The sequence below is a fragment of the Cydia splendana genome, chromosome 2 (genome assembly GCF_910591565.1).
Source record: "Cydia splendana chromosome 2, ilCydSple1.2, whole genome shotgun sequence".
Classification (NCBI taxonomy): Eukaryota; Metazoa; Arthropoda; class Insecta; order Lepidoptera; family Tortricidae; genus Cydia; species Cydia splendana.
Genome location: NC_085961.1, coordinates 17508403 through 17528616, shown reverse-complemented (window position 1 = coordinate 17528616; position 20214 = coordinate 17508403). Strand labels below are relative to the sequence as shown.

General features: G+C 37.6%; 1 protein-coding gene and 1 long non-coding RNA gene across 2 annotated transcripts in view; both read left to right on the top strand.

The window, feature by feature from the left end:
* Positions 1–20214, top strand: part of LOC134805539 (uncharacterized) — a 624519-nt gene that overhangs the window by 49756 nt on the left and 554549 nt on the right. The gene's annotated exons all lie outside the window — the stretch shown is intronic.
* LOC134805461 (cadherin-99C) overlaps positions 1–20214 on the top strand; it is a 146945-nt gene that overhangs the window by 68840 nt on the left and 57891 nt on the right. Inside the window, exon 3 of the mRNA XM_063778765.1 lies at positions 17613–17669. The gene's annotated coding sequence lies outside the window, so the exon portion shown is untranslated. The remainder of the gene's footprint in view (positions 1–17612; positions 17670–20214) is intronic.

Below are 20214 nucleotides of genomic sequence, written 5' to 3'. Positions count from 1 at the left end.
CTGCAACAGCATTAGGTACTCTGTTGCAACATTACTGCTGCGGCACTGTCAATTTTCGTGATAAAATGATGTGACTGATTTCCATTCTCAGCTGTAATGCGGCAATGAACTTCTCTCAATTTAAAAATCAATGTAATCTTGATGACCCTAGGGAGAGGGGGCACCTAGAAATGCTTAGGGCATCAAAATATCTTAATCCGGCACTGATTGTTAAAAATTGTGTAATATACGGAACCCTTGGAACGCGAGTCCGCCTCGCACTTGGCCGGTTTTTTGCTCTCTAGATTGGATTTGAATCGCAACATTGATTTCTCTGCGATTAGGTTAGTAGAAGTTAAATGGTTTTTGCATCACCTATTTTGTAAAGCAGCCATTTATTATTCTTATCTATAGTCTGCATCTTTAGGTATTTATTTAAATAACAGTAAACAAACAATGTGTAAATTTTCGGGTAGTTATAACATTTATTGGTTAACCAACTAATACCCCCTGGACCTGTCAATCAACGACCTGACTTTAACCTACATTACTTGATCATGTAATGTTTTCATCTACCCTCAACTGGCTTAAAGAGCCATTTGAGGGTAGATTTTATTTACTTTTATTTAAATACCTACCTAGAGATACAGAATATATATTGGTTAAAGTAATACTTTAATTCTTAATCGCCGGGTCCGCTGCTAGTAGGTAAGGTTCTAAACATGACTTTCGATTGAAGTAATTTTTTGCAATCCTTCTCTTACGATTTAATACTTGCTGCCTAAAGTAACCCGGGGTTCAAACAAACCCCTGTCTGTGTCTGTAGGTTCTAAAACGAAAGCGACTAAACCACTTTCGACCTACCAACATGGAGGATAACTATTTTACTCATACCTATCTTATTAACATTAGTCATCATGATAATAATTATGGTTTCCTTTCCTTCGCCGAAAAGCAATAGGGAAATATAAAATCAGGTAAGCTACAAACTGGAATTTCAAATGTCCTTAATAGATCACATTATAGTGAAATGATTTTGCACTGACTGCATCACTTCACTTCGGAACGAATTATTTCTATTTGTCGCGTAACTGCAGATAGGTAGTAATTTCTTGACACCACTGTAGGCAAATAAATAAAGTTGGCACGGTAGTTACCATTACCACTATCACTCAGCTCTTTCTAATACTAACTTAATCCCTTACACAATCACAGACCGATATAAAATTACCAATATTAATCAAAATAATATGAATTCCACTGCTTCCCTTCGAGATCGCTATCAAAACCGTAAAGTATCCATTTAACTGTGTTCTACATTTTGATAAGTAGTAGGAAGCAGGCGTTGGTGGGTAATGGAGCGAAGTCGCGAGTAACACAGCGGGCAGCGAAAGGGAATGACCACTAGAAGCTTCAGGGTTTACATCTCACTTAATTTCATAAAAGTGCGAGTACCTAACCGACCGCAAGGCGGGTTCTCTGTTCATACCCGCGTTTCGCTACATAAATAGTATTTGCATTCAAAATTTGATGAAGTGGAATTGCTGATGAAGACCAGAACGGAGCTCGTGAACGACGCGTATTTCGTGTTTGGCGATTTGTCTTCTTCATTAAGTTGGGCAAGTAAGTTTTTAAGGAACATTTTTGTCAAGGTCCAGTTTTGATAATGGGTACCATGAGAAATTGCGGGAATTTCTAAAATTTTGATGGATTCAGATCCAGACCTTGAAGTTTGAAACGTACCACATAGGTTGATTTGCCCGATTTAGGCGGCCAAAATTATTTTATGGTCGAAATCATGTCTAAATAGGATATAAAATACGGAAAAATGTTTTTTTTTCTTAAAAGGACTTTATATTATCTTAATTAAATAAAAAAAATGTACAAAAAATAAAAAAATAAATTTAAAAAAATATAAAATTATATTAAAAATGTACATTAAATCTGACATGCATTTAAATTACTTATAATAAACAAAAATCAAAAAATAGTTTATATTTTCTTAAAATATGCTACAAAACAACAAGAACAAAACAACAAATTACTTTTATCTACATACCTACATAAAAATAAACAAAATGCGTTAAGTATCAGCATAATAGAGGGACAACAAAACAATACAACTAAAGATAATTAAACATATTCATTTTCTTCACTTTCAAAACATTCCTGATTCGGCATATATGGTTCGGCAGACATCAAAAGTTCGATTGTCTCCGGCAGAAATGCTTTGCGTGAGGATGAAGTATGTTGCATTGGTCTCGTACAACTAATGAATGGATCTGATGTCAGTAAAAGCCTATTATATACATCTAAATTACACTGCTCCCTCGAAAATTTCCTCGCAAAGTTTAGCCGGTACGCCCTGAAATGTTTATTGCGGGCTTCTGCTGCTTCTTCAGACAACTGTCCAATGGGTAAAAGAGCATTTTCAATGATTCGTCCTCCATGCATTAACTTCGACTGCTGAGAGCCATCACAACCCCATTTACTAATTAACTTTAACGACTTTCTCTCAACCTCATTAAGTGTTATCAGCACTTCTTCCAAAAACATTGATAAGCGCGTCACAGTTAAGTCCATCAGGGATTGCACTTGTCTCTGCGCAGGTAGCCGTTACCCGTAAGGATTCTTTTGGCGTATAGCATTCTTGTTTTGCTTTCAGCAAGAGATTAAAACAAGGAAAGTGTTTTTTGTTTGTTGACCTTATTATCTCATATTGACGTTTAGTGTTTGTAGATCGGCTTCTACAAACATCTGAAGCGCTTGTCGAGGTGTCAGTGGATCGGTTGTTTCATTCACTTCGAGGCAGCTCTTCTGTATCTATACTGGGTCAAGCAGATCTTGTCAGTAGAAAAAGGCGCGAAATTCAAATTTTCTATGGGACGATATCGTTTCGCGCCTACATTTTTCAAATTTGCCGCCTTTTTCTACTGACAAGATCTGCTTGACCCAGTATAGTAGCGCATGTTGGGGAATTGGTAATATCCTTGAGAACCTTTGAGGCATCCCTTTTCCCACTTGCTTGGAGAACCGATTGCGCAGCATGAACAATGACACAATGACATGGCAGTAGGAAGATCTGCAAATAGAAAAACAATGCTAAATCAACTTTAAAAAAAAAGTAAAAAAACACGAATTTTGACTGACTAACTTTAAAAGCACCTAAATTAAAAAGGCGCACCTAATCGCAGCTAATTTTTTTCAAATAACAAACTTAAGTATATGGAGTAACCAATGTTGAAAAAATTAGACCTGGGACGACCTGGGAACCTTTGTGAAATGACGATTAAAAATCAAAATTGATGAAAAAATTTACATTTGTGCCAGGTCATGTTTAACACGGTTGAAAACTACAATAAATAATGAAAGTATAGTACAAAATTATACTCTTACATTGATTCTTACCTGAATTACTAGAATCCATTGAAATCACTTTATGAAGAACTATAGAAAAAAAAATATTCACTTTATAAAACTTGGTACTTTTAGGAGCGCCGAGAACTGAAACGTACGCGATGAGCGGTAGTCAAACTTTGACCTCATCCTGAGCTATTTATACTTACCGATAAGGAGTAGGAGGGGTAGCATAATGACCCTGGGTTAATGGGCTACCCCCACGTGTCAATTATTTCTTTCTATGTTGATTTTTGGAAAATCGACTTTTGGCCGCCTAAATCGGGCAAATCAACGTATGTGCGTACCCGAAGCGCGAAACTGTTTGGTAATATGACTCTTTGGCTAGGCAGCAACGAGTCCTGCAGAATACTGCGTCACTCGTTTTGCTACTCGTTTAAAATGGAAAAATAAAACCGATTGATAAAAAGGAAGGGCAAAGGCGACCCTCAAAAAGGATAAAATAAAATATCTCTTATACGCGCTACATATTGCTTTACATTATTACATATTGTAAAATATACGAATAATAATATATATATGACGGGGAGTATATAAATTGAAGATACTCCATGAACGGCACAGCTAAAACGATAGAATTCATAAAATATTAATTATAGGAATGCAGCGAGGTTGACTGCGACACTTTTCCAATTCAAATCTGACTGACAGTTCCACTCAGGATGTCATCTCATTTCGGGCTGTCCTCAGAATCAGCCAGGAACCAATCCATTAAAGAAGCTGTTCGGGTCATTCAAATAAAAGTCACTGTATCGCAGTCAAACACACTCAAGCATAGACTATTTCAATACTTGACATTCCATCAAACGCAGCCGTCATACTTCATAATAGACGGTCTGCGACATATATATATATTGAATTAACTAAAAGGAAAAGTTGTATGTCATGTCATGTCGATATTGAAATGACCATGAAAGCGTGAACTCGAAACTGACGATGACGTTGTCATCAATCGAGTGATTACTTAGTGACATCCAATTACTACTCGTAATGATTCGTGTGAGGCTTTCTAAATGAAGAGTCCCGCACACGTTACCTATCTATTTTCTAAAGGGGCCCACAGATTACCAGTTCGCCGGACGATATCAGCCTGTCAGTTGTTCAGAGCTGTCAAGTTTTGCGTTTAACTGACAGGCTGATATCGTCCGCCGAACTGGTGATCAGTGGGCCCCATAACAGATAATATAAACTGCTAAATAAAATACTGAAGATATCTTTTTTTTTTTTCTTCGTTATTATTAGTTATTATTGAAAGAAACAAAAGCGGAATGCTCGATGCAAAATAGGATTTTAACGTGTTAAAGCCTTTGCAAGTATTATTATCGCTTACCTATTCTAATTTGCCCTCTGACACGAAGGATCAAGGCCGTCTAACCTTTCACTTTTTCAATAATCGGTATTACCAAAGCGTTTATTTGTACGCACTCCGACCTCAGGCTGACAACACGAACACGATAGCGAAATTGTAACAAAAAACAAAAGTAAAAACTCCTTGATTCTCTCCGCCGTTTCGTCACCTAGTGAATTGTGGCCGCCCCAATTATCCGGCAAATTTTCGACGTTTTTGCACTCAAATGTGATTTAGAACAAGGCGCGTGACTTTCGCAATCTGTGACATTATCGTTTCGTGTCTGGCCGAAACGAAAACTGTTTGACCTGACTTTGGAGGTGGTTTTACTGTTGAATGAAATGAAAATCAAGCGTGCTATTTGTATCTTTATGCCTATTTACTGTTATGTCTTATTTGTCACATTGCAGCATTATGTAATTATAATCATAAGGAAATGTTATTATTAAGCATGTACACGTAGTTTGCCGGTAGATATAGAGTGTACCTTTAAAACGATTTAGGCTCCTCAATAAAATCTGTTGCAGGACAGCTGACAACAGTCTAATCGTCAGAGCCCGGAATGGTTACAAGCAATCTCACAAGTACTTTGATTTCATTTGGAAATGATTTTAATCTTAAGCCATTATCGTCTGTATTCGTTCACAGAAGGCTATCGAATCTAAACAGTCTTTATATGGTTAGTAAAATCGAAACTGACGCAGCGCTAGGGCTTCCATGCGTTGTAAACTTCGAAAGTACATATTAATTTCAGGACATTACAAGTTTTTTGCTTCTGTTTACTCGCATAACCATACGCCATCCATATACCTTAATGTTAATTCAATTATTCATTTACTTAATCAATAAAAGGTAAGAACTTAACACATTTTTAAGTCATTCATCATCTTCCTCGCTTTATCTCGGTTTTTTTTTTGCCATATATGGCTCATAAGAGCCTGGGGTCCGCTTGGTAACTAATTCCGAGAATTGGCGTAAGCACTAGTTTTTACGAAAGCTACTGCCATCTGAGCTGTTTCGCGTCATTATGCTTGACCTTATCAAATTAAAGCCAATTCACTTCGAAACGTTGTCCCAATTCATTAGCCTGTCTAGCTACCCTAGTCACGAGAATCATGAGACAGTTACGGACTCTTTGCCTCGCTTCGGGATAATAAGTAAAGTGCGGTTCGTGAGTCGCTGGCGTTCATTTCCATTTGTGCACGAGCCATTGTACCCTTGACAGCCCAGATAACGCAATTGCCAGACTATGAAAACTTTATTGCGAGAACAGCCAGCCTCGTGGCTTTCCTTCATCTGCGTTTAATTGCATCACTCATCTTATTAAATGAAACAGATCGTGCATGTAAAGATATGCTTGCTATTTGGTGAATAATATACCTACCTACCTACAATATCTTTAGATAGTTAATAACCACGATGTTTTGAAATCTGTTATGTTATCGTGTATGTTCACTGGGTTGTATATTGGAACGTAGATGTAGTCGTAAGAAGAAAACCGTTAACACGGTATGAATAACAGCTTTGTGTTGCGTAATTAAATGCTAGTCATAAATACTTACTGCCTAATGAGCCATTATAATATCATCTTCAAATGGCTTACAATTATTTAATCGGTTGAAATTCAACAGTGTACTCCTTCCCGTTTGGAGTAACTGCAATGAGCAAAGTTCATTCGAATGTCAACTGCAGCACTGTTGCGATATTACTGCGGTGGTGTTGATGTTGCCGCTGTTTCCGTCACTTTCTTGATAAAATGAGTGACGTTCGCCACCGCTGCCGCGACTACGACGTTGACGTTTAATCCTTCACTCATTTTATCAATGAAATCGACGTATACGGCGACGGGCTAAACGCCGCCGCAAAAATGTTGCGTCAGTTATGCAGCTGCAGTTTCCATCCAAAAGTCATATTTGAACACGTCAATTCCAACCGAACTATTCTCTCATCTAAGTGATCTAAGTACCTTTTATTAATTAATAAATTTATTTATTTATTCAGTTAATTACAACAACAATATCTAAACTAAACTACAAAAGTATCATGCATTAAACCGGCAAGGTGTACTCCATTCCGCAGTAGATCGTAGACATAATTAATTGTTATAATAATAAAAAAACATAACATATTTATATCTAACAACACTCTTCCGATTTCAATAGTGAAAATTACAAAGTTGGTGAATTCATTTGTCAGATAAATTCGAACAAGCTGATACGCCGAAGAAATGTTAGACACGGGCCATAAAATCAAACGGCGGTTAATTTAAATGCACAACATTTAATAGACGAGGTTATTCAAGCGACACAGTGGAGCTTCAATCGAACTTAACTTATATGAACAAGTTGACGTTACAATGGAAACCCGCCGGACCGTGCTTTAAAAGGCAACTGCAGACAGAATGCCCGTCTCGTGACGTTGCTGCTCCGATAACGGAATCATCGAGACCTTGACTAGTGGTTTGAACTTTCGGTGGGTGAATCATGAGCGTTGCGAGAAACCCTGCAAAGATTAGTAAGTATGTACTAAGTATGTAGTACCTTATATATGTATTTAATATGATTAATAATACATTTAGAGATTTTATCTATTGCAGCCACGGACAGTTTAAATTAGCATATTGGAACACCAAATATGGTAAATTATTTTCTTGCAGAGACGCCTCCTAGATCCTAGAATATATAAACAAGTCTTGAACTTGAAGCAAGTTACTTACAAGCAAGAAAATTGGCGGCGTAGGTCTGGAACCAAAAAAAAAAGTGATGGCACGGAATCCTCGGTACCCAAGGCCAAAACTTCGAAATTATTTTCCTCATCCTGTTTACGCAAACGCATCGAATATGTAACAAGTATTGTATAAGTCTATAAGAGTATAATATTTTTTCCCATAGATACGTCTGCAGGAGCACGTCGCTCCCATTCATTATGGCGTCTCTACTGCGGTGTGCGCGAAATGGCGCGAATGCCAAGACAATTGTCTTGGGCTTTCAAATGTCACACCGGCAGGTCGAGGCGACGTGGGAGATTCACATTTTACCTCCAATCACGTTTATTCCAAAGTTAATGCCTCGGTGAAACTAAATAAATTAATAAATATATAAAATAAATATATCTATGAAATAAAATCTCATACGTTCTGTTTGTATGAATCCAGTAAGGATATGTTTTTTTTTAAACCGATAAGTTGAGGACATAATCAAAATTAAGGCTTTCAAAAACAAAGGGTTGTTGTTATGATTGTAAAAACGAGGAAGAAACAAATATTGACATTGGAAATGTCTTTTCGTTCGCTCCAGTATACGGTCCGATTTCACGAAAAAGTGCGATCCCCTTATATCTCGGAAAGTTGTGAAGATATGATATTAAAAATAGGCTTAAAAGACGCATAATCACGAGAGCTGTAAGGTGCAAAAATAATTATTCGAGAAAGTCAAAAACAAAAAAAGTTATGGTCGAAATAGTGAAAATAAAATTCAATTTTTTCCGAATTTTTGATTTTGGTGCTCGATAATTTGGAAACGAAGAATGATATCAAAAATTTGAGAAAAACGGCTCTGGATAATTTAGTCAGCTACAATTTGAGCCTAAAACAAAGACGATCGGGTTAAGGGGTTGCCCTGTAGCCTAACCTTAAAATAGTCAAAAAGTCAGAACGACATTTTTCACAGGACATTTATGACTTCATGTTTCGCAGAGTTCGTTATCGGTGTTTGTTGTGAATTATCGGGATTATGACGGCAGAATAACACTTGCACTGCGTGGGCTTTCAAAATCGCTGCAGATTTTTCTTGGTCTAACTCTATCTATCCTGTTTGAGACGGGCGTAGATAACGCACTATTCGACAATCTATGCATTCTTGTGGTGGTGGAAATAGAAATAGAGGCAGAGGCAGAGGGAGAGGGAGAGGCAGAGGCAGAGGCAGAGGCAGAGGCAGAGGCAGAGGGAGAGGCAGAGGCAGAGGCAGAGGCAGAGGCAGAGGCAGAGGCAGAGGCAGAGGGAGAGGGAGAGGGAGAGGGAGAGGGAGAGGGAGAGGGAGAGGGAGAGGGAGAGGGAGAGGGAGAGAGGAAAATAAAAACTTATACAGAGAAACATAAAAAAGAAAAAGTGCCACGAAATGGTCAGCATGTTGCTGGCGGCTGCTAGCAGATAGCTGATGCTGAACCCTGGCAGTACCTAGTGGAGCTCGGGTTTAATACAACATAAACACACGCTGTTTTGGTCATCGGACTCGTCTCGATGAGCACTTAGGAGAGTAGTACCCAAGATAGAGCTGATGCTGAACCCTGGCTGTACCTAAAGGAACTCAGGTTTGTTGCAACATAGGCACACGCTGTTTTGGTCATCCGACTCGTCTTGATGAGCACTTAGGAGAGTAGTACCCAAGATAGAGCTGATGCTGAACCCTGGTTGTACCTAGCGGAACTCAGGTTTGGTGCAACATAGGCACACGCTGTTTTGGACACCCGATTCGTCATGATGAGCATTACCCAAGATAGCTGATGCTGAACCCTGGTAGTACCTATTGGAACTCAGGTTTGGTGCAACATAGACAAACGCTGTTATGGTCATCTCTCGTCGCGTCAAACTGCTGTCAAGAAAATTTCATATCTTGCAGCAAATGGGCCGCTGCCGATCACCACTTCTCGGGTTGACTACGGATTTGCCGTGTAATAATTTTCTTGTACTTTGAACATTAATATATCCTGCTTATTAATCGAAAAATGAAATATGTACCTATACTTATGCGCCACGGCGACAATTATTCAAACTTGGATACGCGTGTGGAAATTTTGCAATTTGTTTGTTCACATGCGTTATGTCCAGGATACTTGTGTTAGTCTAAGAATAAAATAATTATCATTCGACGTTGTAGTTTTATTTTGTAACTTTTTCCATATCCAGACTTTCTCGTCGCTCAGCGACAATATTTTTTCGAATTCCGTAGATTCATTTCCAATGTGCTCGATAGTCGTGTGAGGCACGAAATCTGTGAATTTTTTTTGACGAATAATTAAATCATGAATATATAGATTTTGCCTCGATACACACCTCTCAATAAGACCAATAAGTGGGTCCGTATTAGGTTGGTAAGATTTCTTCCTGGTACCTAACTATTATTCGTACACATTTTTTGTCATTCTTGGCGTTGCCGTTTAACTTTACGCAATGACCAGCTGCCGCGCTGCTACCTACCTATCTACTGCATTGAAAATGGCAACACAGTGTTTTTATATCTACGTACTTTGACATTAAACGAAACTGTATAAACAAAAACCAATGTGCTGTTGCCCGGTCCATAGAACTCGTGCTATGTGATGCTGCTATTTCTGTTCACGACTAAAGACGCATTTTTTAGGGTTCCGTACCCAAAGGGTATAAACGGGACCCTATTACTAAGACTTCACTGTCCGTCTGTCTGTCTGTCACCAGGCTGTATCTCATGAACCGTGATAGCTAGACAGTTGAAATTTTCACAGACGATGTATTTCTGTTGCCGCTATAACAACAAATACAAAAAAATACGGTACCTACCCTCGGTGGGCGAGTCCGACTCGCACTTGTCCGGTTTTTTCAAAATAGGCATACTAGGATAGACAGAAGATGTATTCAAGTTGCCATGAATTTCTTCACCATCTTGCGTGTCACAAAATTTACAGTGCTGTGGTCGAGATGTAAATCAGTACCTGTCTTAAAACTAGTAAATTTCTAAGAGGCAGCAATGATCGCGTCTTGTATTAAAATATACGATTTCACCTGGCGCTATTTACACTTAAAGTACTCGGGCACAGCTTTGATAATAAAATCACTTTGTAGCTCGACACGCGATGCTTGGTGAACTACCTTCATAAACGAACTGCCACTGGTCCGGTAAAGAGTTACCTGTTGATAACTTTCATTTTTCGACTTGATAAGTGTCATGAAATGGAAAAGTTTAAATAAATCGTTCCAAGACTTTCTGAATTGGATTTTATTAAAAGTCAATACAGGTATTTTTTCCATGATTCAGGAACAAATAATTTGTTCTTCGTATAAATAAATGCCCAAGTAATATGAAATGCCACGAAGAATCATGACTGCTAACATTGTTCCCCAACTGGCTTTCATGTTCATTGAGTTCTACTACCTACATGAACTTAGCTGCTAATTACTTACATTAAGATATTAAATGACAAGTTGCGTGTAAGGTGACCATAAGTCTTGCTTTAATGCCAACCATGTCCAGGCCATTGATTATAGCTACATACAATAAAGTACATATGATTATGTATGGCAACTTAGTTACTTGCTTCTTAACATTCTACGATTGGATTACAGATTGTATTCAACGTGTATAATTGTAATAAATGGCACCTTTATCTAGATGATACAATAACATTATATTATAACCTACTTTTGATATTGCTTCTTCACTTTGCTTCCTACCTTTCACAAATCCATACGTATGCAAGAATGTGTTCAGTTCAGTATTACCTAGGTTTGTTGTTTCACGCGCTAAGTAGGCCATTTAGCAACGACGCGACAGCAATTTCACACAAAATACCACCGATAACTAGATTCATGTCTCACTACGGCCTGCTCCTCGTTGTACTGGCATATCAGTCTTATCTTTTTGTTTTACGTATATTGCGAAACTTAAAACGCTTTAGCCAATATTTTGGTCAATTTTGCAAGAAAATATGGCTTGGCTTGTTATATCTTCAGGCTACAGTTATAAAAAAAATACGATTAGGTTGTCACACACGTTGTACATACAAACCGAAATCAAACAATCGAATTGTATGAATAATGTCAGTCAGGCTATCCAGGGCGATTACTCATTCATATCAACCTGTTCTGTGTTTGTATGTCTGATTTGGCCCGGGTTACTCCCATCTGCCCACGTGTCGACGGCGAAAGTACGAACCGATTACGAAGTAGATTTTTATGTTTATTTTGTTCAATGTATAAATTTGTTCACTGCTACAATACCTCACTCGATACGTAACAAGACACGAGCAAACTGGTTTACCTACATATTTCGATTTCGAAATCATCGTTAATTTTATTGTCTTCTTACTTATTAAATAATCGGCCAAGAGCATGTCGGGCCATGCTCAGTGTAGGGTTTCGTAGTTACCATTCTGTCAAAATAGGCGAAAAAAAGTGTAAGAGTTTGTCGTCACTAGCCATACTATTGCGATATATAAATTAAATTATTATTATCTCTTTATTTATTTTTCATCTCAAGTTAGGTTATTTATAATATGAATATAAAAGTAAAATATAAAAACACTTACAAAACAATAAAACATACATATAAACACATTATAAAAAAACCTAACCTAGGGTGCCGCCAGCAGCGGGGCAAGGCCCAAGCTACCGGTGGTCAGGGCCGCAGAGAGAGGAACCGGCGAACTATCCGCGCCGTGTCCAAGATCACCGCCTTCTGCATCTGACCCTTGATCCAACCACCTAGCGAGAGTCTCTCAAGATGTTGGTCGAGACTCTTCGCTATTAGACCGTTCACTGAAACGACTATCGGGACAATGATCGTCGAGTCAACATCCCACATGGCGGTAAGTCTAGGTACTTACTGGACTTGTCCTTCTCGGCCTTCACGAGATTCTCATCATGGGGGATGGTGATGTCAACGAGCACGGCCCGACGTTGCGATCGATCTATTATCACAATATCAGGCTTATTGGCTACAATAGTCCTGTCAGTGATGATAGATCGATCCCAATAGAGCGTGGCACGACCATTCTCGAGAACAGGCGCAGGTACATAAGTACTTGTAGTACGGTACTTCGCGGTCCACAAGGTCATATAGAAGAGCAAGTTGCTGGTGAATAATCCTGGCTACGAGATTATGTCTGTGCAAGTACTCGCCGTTAGCAAGATGAGAGCAACCGGAAATGATATGCCTGAGTGACTCTCCGGGACGGCGGCATGCCCGACAGATGTCGACCGTACCGTCCTTCAGGATATATTTCCGATAGTTGTTCGTCATCATCACTTCGTCCGCAATTGCACAGGCAAAACCCTCGGTTTCTCCGAAGAGGTCCCCGAATCGTAACCAGTTCACCGACGCGAGCAGGTCCACATCGGGTCCCGTGAGGGCCTTGTAGAACCGCCCGTGTAGCACCTTACTCTCCCATGCCGCCTTGCGATCCGCAGTACTTAGTACCACAGGTTTGCGCCAGTTCTCGTTTGCCAAGGAAAGCGGCGTGAGGTTCCTATCTACTCGTTCCTATCACGATGCATCCCACACTCGTTGTTAAGGAAATAGTTCCTGAGATTGTACACCTCGTGGTTGTGGAGATCCTTGGCGTTTAGGAAGCCTCGGCCTCCACACTTCCGTGGGATGTACAATCTCATAACTGACGAGCGTGGGTGTAGCATGCGATGTGCGGTGAGCAGTGATCGGACCCTCCGATCCAGGGCGTCCAGCTCGGTCTGAGTCCACCTTATTATTATTATTATTTTTAATTATTAATTTATACAGAGCAAAGGTGAGAAGATTTTTGTATTAGGCAAAGGATTCCAGTCTCAGCGTGTGCCAGGCCTAGATGCCCGGCGCTGGTTTTCAGACCGGTCCCAGGCTAAGGACGGTCGGAGAATGTTACATTATTTATGACAAATTTCAGTACTTTTGTGCTCGTTTAGAATTTTACTACTAACATTTCGAATGTATTTAACATCAATGATTTTAGCAGATAGTATACAAAAAATTAAAATAATACATTAAAAATATTAACAAGTTGAATTGAAATGAGAGAAAAAATGAAACACTTTTGTCAGTGTCAAATTTTGCAGACACATACTATTGCGAAATATGTAATGAGACTAATGAGAATGAAAATAAGGATGAGGATGACGGACACGGACACGAAGAATACGAAGTTATGGGGGTTAGGCGAAAAAAAGTGTAAGATTTTGCCGTCACAAGCCATACTATTGCGCTATATAAATGTCAAATACTGCAGATACATACTATTGCGAAATATGTGACAGTATTGACAATGAAAATGAGGATAAGGATAACGGACACGGACATTGACACGGACACAAAGAACAACATAACATAACATAAGCATGCGCATGAACACGTCACCAGCCTTTCTTAACTTCGTTCCAAAAGGTGTTCCAACAAGTTTTCCACGAGACTCGCCATTTTTTTGCAGTTTTTTCTTTAGTACAAACATATGTATACTGAACTGATTCTTATATACATATAAAAGCGACGGCTGGACTACCAAAATTATACTACCAATAAAGTGAGTCACGTAAGCGACCGGTTCCCACACCTACTTGCTCCCACGCGCTTTCAGATCGCTCTGGTCACTGTATATTGTACTTGTATCTGTAAAGGGTGCCAATTTTCACTTTATTAATTAGGTCTGCAATCAGATTTGTTCCATAATTGGGAGTTTAGTGTCGTATGAGTAACCCTAAAAAGTCGAAGATTATGTATATGAGCTGCGCTATCGTCGTTCCACTGCAGGTTTTTGTAGCATTGGGAATAAAAGCAAGCAAAATACATCCCAACTAGCAAATCTATGTGCTATAAAAGTTGAGAGCACGTTTTTATTTTCGCTTTTTGGTGCTATAAAAGGTGTAAAAACAGTCGAATAAAAGTGCTGTAAGCGTTTACTCAACGCGAAAAGGCGCACTTATACAGACTAAAAGTGTTATAAAAATCAAGTAAGCGCTGTATAAGAAGCAAATCGATGCTGCAAGAGTTGAGTAAAAGTGGATAAAAGCGCTTCTAGTGTTTTAATAGCAACGATAGTGCTTTTATTCGACTATTTGTTCTATAAACATTAGCAATTTACTATTACTCAGTGAAAGTGTTCTATAAAAGCAGCCGCACTGCTTTTTCTCAGCAAAAATGTTTCGTAAAAGTAGCCGAATTGCTTTTACTCGGCATTTTAAATGTGTAAGAGTGCAGTAAATGCTTTTATTCAACTAATATGTGCTAAAAACGATCTCAGGTAAGCGATTATATTACAATTATTTTATTATGTTTGAGGCCTAATCGTCTTCACGTGTCTAATAAAACAAAAAGGTACTTAAGTATTTTTTTACTGCTGTCTTCCATGACATTTATTTTTACCGTGATTGTGTACATAAGTTTTTACTGTCTGTAAGTACACGTAATACAGTAAAACCTAGCGCGAAAAATACTTTATTGATAAAACCAAAGGCACTGGTTCATATATATTCATGGGCCGTCTATTTTCTTAAATTTCAATAAAAAAATATTAATTAAAATAAGTAAAAATTTGCTTACACGATCTAGTTTCTCTTATATCTCATTAATTCGACTATAATTCGAGTAACTGCGTTTACTGCTACACTTATAGCACATGATGTCGCCATGTTTATGGATTTATAGTCCGGTGGCCGACTGCATGAAACCCTACCTGATAAAAAAATAGAAAAATCCTACTCTGTAGGGGTAGCTGACTTTTAGCAGCTTCAACTGCTCTTGGACGGCCGTAGCTTAACTTGGCAAATTTTGCGCAAGTGGCAAAAAAGTGGTACAAATATTCATTAAAAAACAAAAGTGGTCAGCTACATCCTGTGTTGGCTGGTTCCTGTGTCCGACCGAATTTGTGGTACCAAGTGAGCTACAATTTACCTCATCGAAAAATAGAATGTCACTTGTATGGTAGGATAGCTGCCATTGACATTTTTTTTAATGCGGACGGACTGCAAAAGCTGCCAGGCTAAGGTGAGACCGACCAAGACATACGTCAACAAATTTAATGTAGGTATTACAATCAGTTTTTTTCATTCTATTTTTCGATGAGGTAAATTGTAGCTGTCACGTTGTACCACAAATTCGGTAGGACACAGGAACCTGCCAACACAGGATGTAGCTGACCACTTTTGTTTTGCTGTCCTCAATTCTATTATACGATGGGGTTTTTTTGATGCTACTAAAAGTCAGCTACCCCTACAGAGTAGGATTTTTCTATTTTTTTATCAGGTAGGGTTTCATGCAGTTGGCCACCGGACTATATTGAAACGACAACATGGCTGACTTGTGCTGTTAATGTAGTTCAAAACTCTTTAAAAGTAAGCTGAATACATTTTGAATAAAACCTGTAAATACACTTCAGCTCCTATAACAGCGGTTTGAACCCCATTACCCGAATTATGATATAAGCGCGCTGTTACAGCAGCATTGTTGCCAAATGGTTATTGGATTGCTTTTAATAAGCTTTTATAGCAACAGAGAAGAGAATTGAGTAACAGTTGTATTAAAGCGCCTTATTCAGACAATTAGCTATTCTATAGCTGTTATATGATTTTAATAGAACAATTATGCTGAATAAAAGTGATTTAGTAGCGCTAACTCAGCATTTATTAAAAGGTGGAATAAAAGTGCTAAAAGATAGTGCTATAAACGTTTATACGACATGATTATAGCACTAATTAGCGAAAATTGCTAAATAGTCGAGTTAACCGCTATTATACGATATATTGGTGTTTCAACAACCGTAACTCGGCTGTTATACGATTACAGGCTGAGTAAATCAATTCTTATACGACGATTTTGCTAGTTGGGATATAACTTAAACAGGTTGTAGGTCAGAATACCAGGCATGATTATATGACTGGCAGTTTGAGAAAGCCTGATCAAGATGAACTGTCGCTATAGATAACCTACTACTGTACCTACTGAAGATGTTCGCGCATTTGCACGGTGCAGAGCATAACGCTTACCCTCCCGCTTTCTGAGCTGGGGGCTTAGCCAAGATGACAATCGTTTGCAGAAAACGGAACAAAACGCTAAGAAAAACGTAAATAAGGATGTACTCGTATGTACAAATGACAGCGTTTCCTTTCGTTTTTTGCAAACGATTATAAATCGTCTTCTTATCTAGGCTTTCATTTCATGAGCAAACTGTAAATTACGTTTGGATACTTATTACTCAGACACTAATATCCCTAACAATTTCTGTTTATACATATGTATTTTGAGTCTCCGCTAGCATAAATAATAAAATGGCTTGTTAACCTTTCTGTTACATTGTGATATTATGCTAATGGACGGTATCTACCTCTACAATGTGCTTTCCATGTGCCATTTTCTATATAGTGTATTTAAATTTATCTTACAATATGTCCTGTTATGAGCCAAGCTTACGAGTAGTGTAACTTTACTAATCTTTAGTGTTTACACAATATCTGGGTTGGATTAGACGTTGCTTTTTTCTATCTAATCTTGTTACACCTACAATTAGTAGAATGTTGTGTACGTTTTATCTATTCGTACTTGCGGGAATATATACATAGATGTGAAATTAAATTAATATTTTCTCTTCCTTGAATGTTAATTGTTTATTAAAAAATAAAGATTCCTTTAGGTATTGATCTACGATAACAGGACATTTGAGTGCTTGAGTATGAGAACCTACTACCTAGGTAATTGGCGTGTTCTCACATATCAGGCATTATTTACTTGGATGTTTATATTAGATGTTTGTATAATGCATGCGTGATAGAATCAATAAGAATGGCCATTTTTAACAAACAACGAATGTATTTATCGATCGCACACAAATATTTAATTGGTATTACTAATTGCTGAGTGTGGTCCATTGTTTTGTTTTGTTAGGTTCTTTCACACAATTGCTATTGTGGTTGGACAATGTTGGGAGTTGACCTCACTGGTCCGTGATGAAACTCCTTTTTGCTCGTTCAGGAACTGATCTGATCTTATAAGGTTTTTAAGCAAAAGCATTTCTCAATGACTAAGTGAATAAAGTTTTTTTAATACTTTTAACTGTTGAAATCTACCTATTAATAATAGTACTATTTTAACGATTGTGCTCATGTTAATATATTTCTATAATTTCCATTGTATTGTTTCAGATGGAGTGGGAATGAATAGTTTAAGGCATGCGATTACAACGAAATAAAATCTGCTGGGTAAGTTTTAAACTTTAATTGAGAACACGTTCAATAATGTGAAATCCGCAATTATTTTGTAACATTTTTGTAAAGGTATTTTAGTTTAAAAACAAGTACATTTAGTATTTCATTTTAACTTAAGATTAGCTCAGTACGGATAGGTGGTCGTTCTTGTCTACGTGACAGCGTGATAAAACGGTGTCCGTCACTTTCTATCCCGCGTTTAAAGCAATCCATAATACCTACGCCTGCAGATGTACAATATATTGCCCAAACACTTTTATTAGTCTCCTTATCGAGAAAAATTTAGGCATAGGAACTGAATACTGATTTTAATTACCAATTTATTTACAGCTGAAGTACCTAAAAACTTACTGTTCATGATTTAAACATTGTCATACATTTTGGCGTAGCCGTGCGTGCGGCCGGTGCCTTCACAGGCTTTTTGTATTGACCGTTTTCACTCGTGGTGCACGTAAATACCATAAAAGTAAATCTACGTAACAATGTTCCACCAACTGACTACTTTTAAAAACGACTACTCTGCGTTAATGAATTCTGCCAAACGTTCCTCTGCTGAAGGAATCTGCGAATCGATGTCAGCGAAACGAAAATCAGCGTAAGTAATTAGCTCGGGGAAATAATAGGACACCACGGTGCCATGTTTATTTAGACGTGAAGTTTTTGGGGTACAATAGATACTTAGCAGGTTTAATAAAAACATTTGAATTTCTCAGGAAGTAGACTCGATTGTCATCTTCCAAAAAAATCATGCATGTTGGTTATTAGATGTATGTTTGCACTCACAACATAAGACTAGACGTCACTTGTAAATATTATCATTTTGATACTGAGGTAAAGGTACCCATACTATCACGGGTTTGCAAAAATACTGGATTCATTTATAAACCGCATCACGAAGACACCTTTAAGTTATTGCTTCGAAGTCTTGCCGTTGACTTACGAAATATTTATCTCACGTCTAATATATTAACTTGAACGCTATTAAACGAAGGTACGCACAACTCAATTAGACGATGTCAGACTAATAAAAAGGAGCGTATGTCCACCTGATTTATAGTATACACATGACGTTTTGGTGTTGCAGGATTTGATAGAGGGACCGGTTTACCTGGCTTTAAAAGTATAATTATTTGAGATAAGTATATATAAAAAAAGCTTTAAAGTCAGGACGGTAGTTGTTGATAGTTTATCGCTGAGTAGGTGTGTTTGATTTGGCTTGTTTTCTTCAAATAAAACCGACCTCAAAAGTTTCTTAGTTAATTTAGGCTCTTATAATTATAACAGGATTTTGCTCTGCTTAACTCCATTTCTTTGTACAGGTTTTATGTATATTTAGGACAGTTAAAAAACTTCACCTCTTGTTGTCTTGAGTTAGTAGGTATGGAGGTACTTATGTGTTTCTTGATTTTGTATCTACGTATTACACTAATCATAATTATTTTTTTTCATGTTTGTAATAAATCAGTCTAGGTATTCTTTCTCCAATTATAATTTCAGATTAACCACACTGTGTAGAAGAAAATTAGTTTATGTTAGTTTCAGGTGACCTGGTGCATTTTTCTATTCTCAGGTCTTATTAACCTTCCTAAACTACTCGCTAAAAATAATAATTAATGTAGCAATCTCCGTCCAAATTACCCTTACTTATTCGAATTAAACTGAAGTTGTTTAACCACGAACCATAAAACTGCCATTGTTTTAATAGCTGCCCTGCCTGAGAGAGAAACCATTATCATTGCCCTTAAGATACCTGTTTTCAAAGTCAAACCGATAATATATAAAATGAAATGTGTCAAGCCCAGCCTGGTGCGATGAGCTTAAAAATAATCCGACATGACATTTCGAAGTGGATACATCTTTATTGGAATTCTATTATTAAATCTAGCGTAGTTGATCGGGCTTATAAGCGGCGAGAGGTAATGAGGTATACCTCATTTATAAATAAAAACAATAAATGTTTATTAGTTATATTAGATTGTTACCGTTGAATCTTTACCACTCTGAAACCTATGAAAATGACTTGAAACAAAATACACAAAATAGTTCTTTACCTTATATAGATAGCAGGAAAACCTATTAGAAATGTGCAGTCAAGCCTGAGTCGGACTTAATGACTTAGTTTTTGATCAGACCCCTACGGGTTTTTTTAAAGACATTTCATTCACGTTCCACATAAAAATACATTGTTAAAAATTGGGTATTTTACGGAACCCTTGGAATTGGAACGCGAGTCCGACTCGCACTTGCGCTGTTTTTTTTCATAGCATACCATAATGATATCTGTGGTACGTATCCATGGTCTAATAAAACATGGTCTTCTATTCCCAGAGTGACACGGGCCTACGTCACAATAACATTGCCACTTTATTTCAACATAACATGTTACATGGGTACATTATACCTATGGTTAATAAGTTAAAATATTTCTTTATAATTTTATAATTTTCATTTATATGTATTTTATCTTAAATTTTACAATAACACGTCATTTTTAATTATTCGTTAGCAATATCTTCCGATTCACGACAGAAATTTCAGA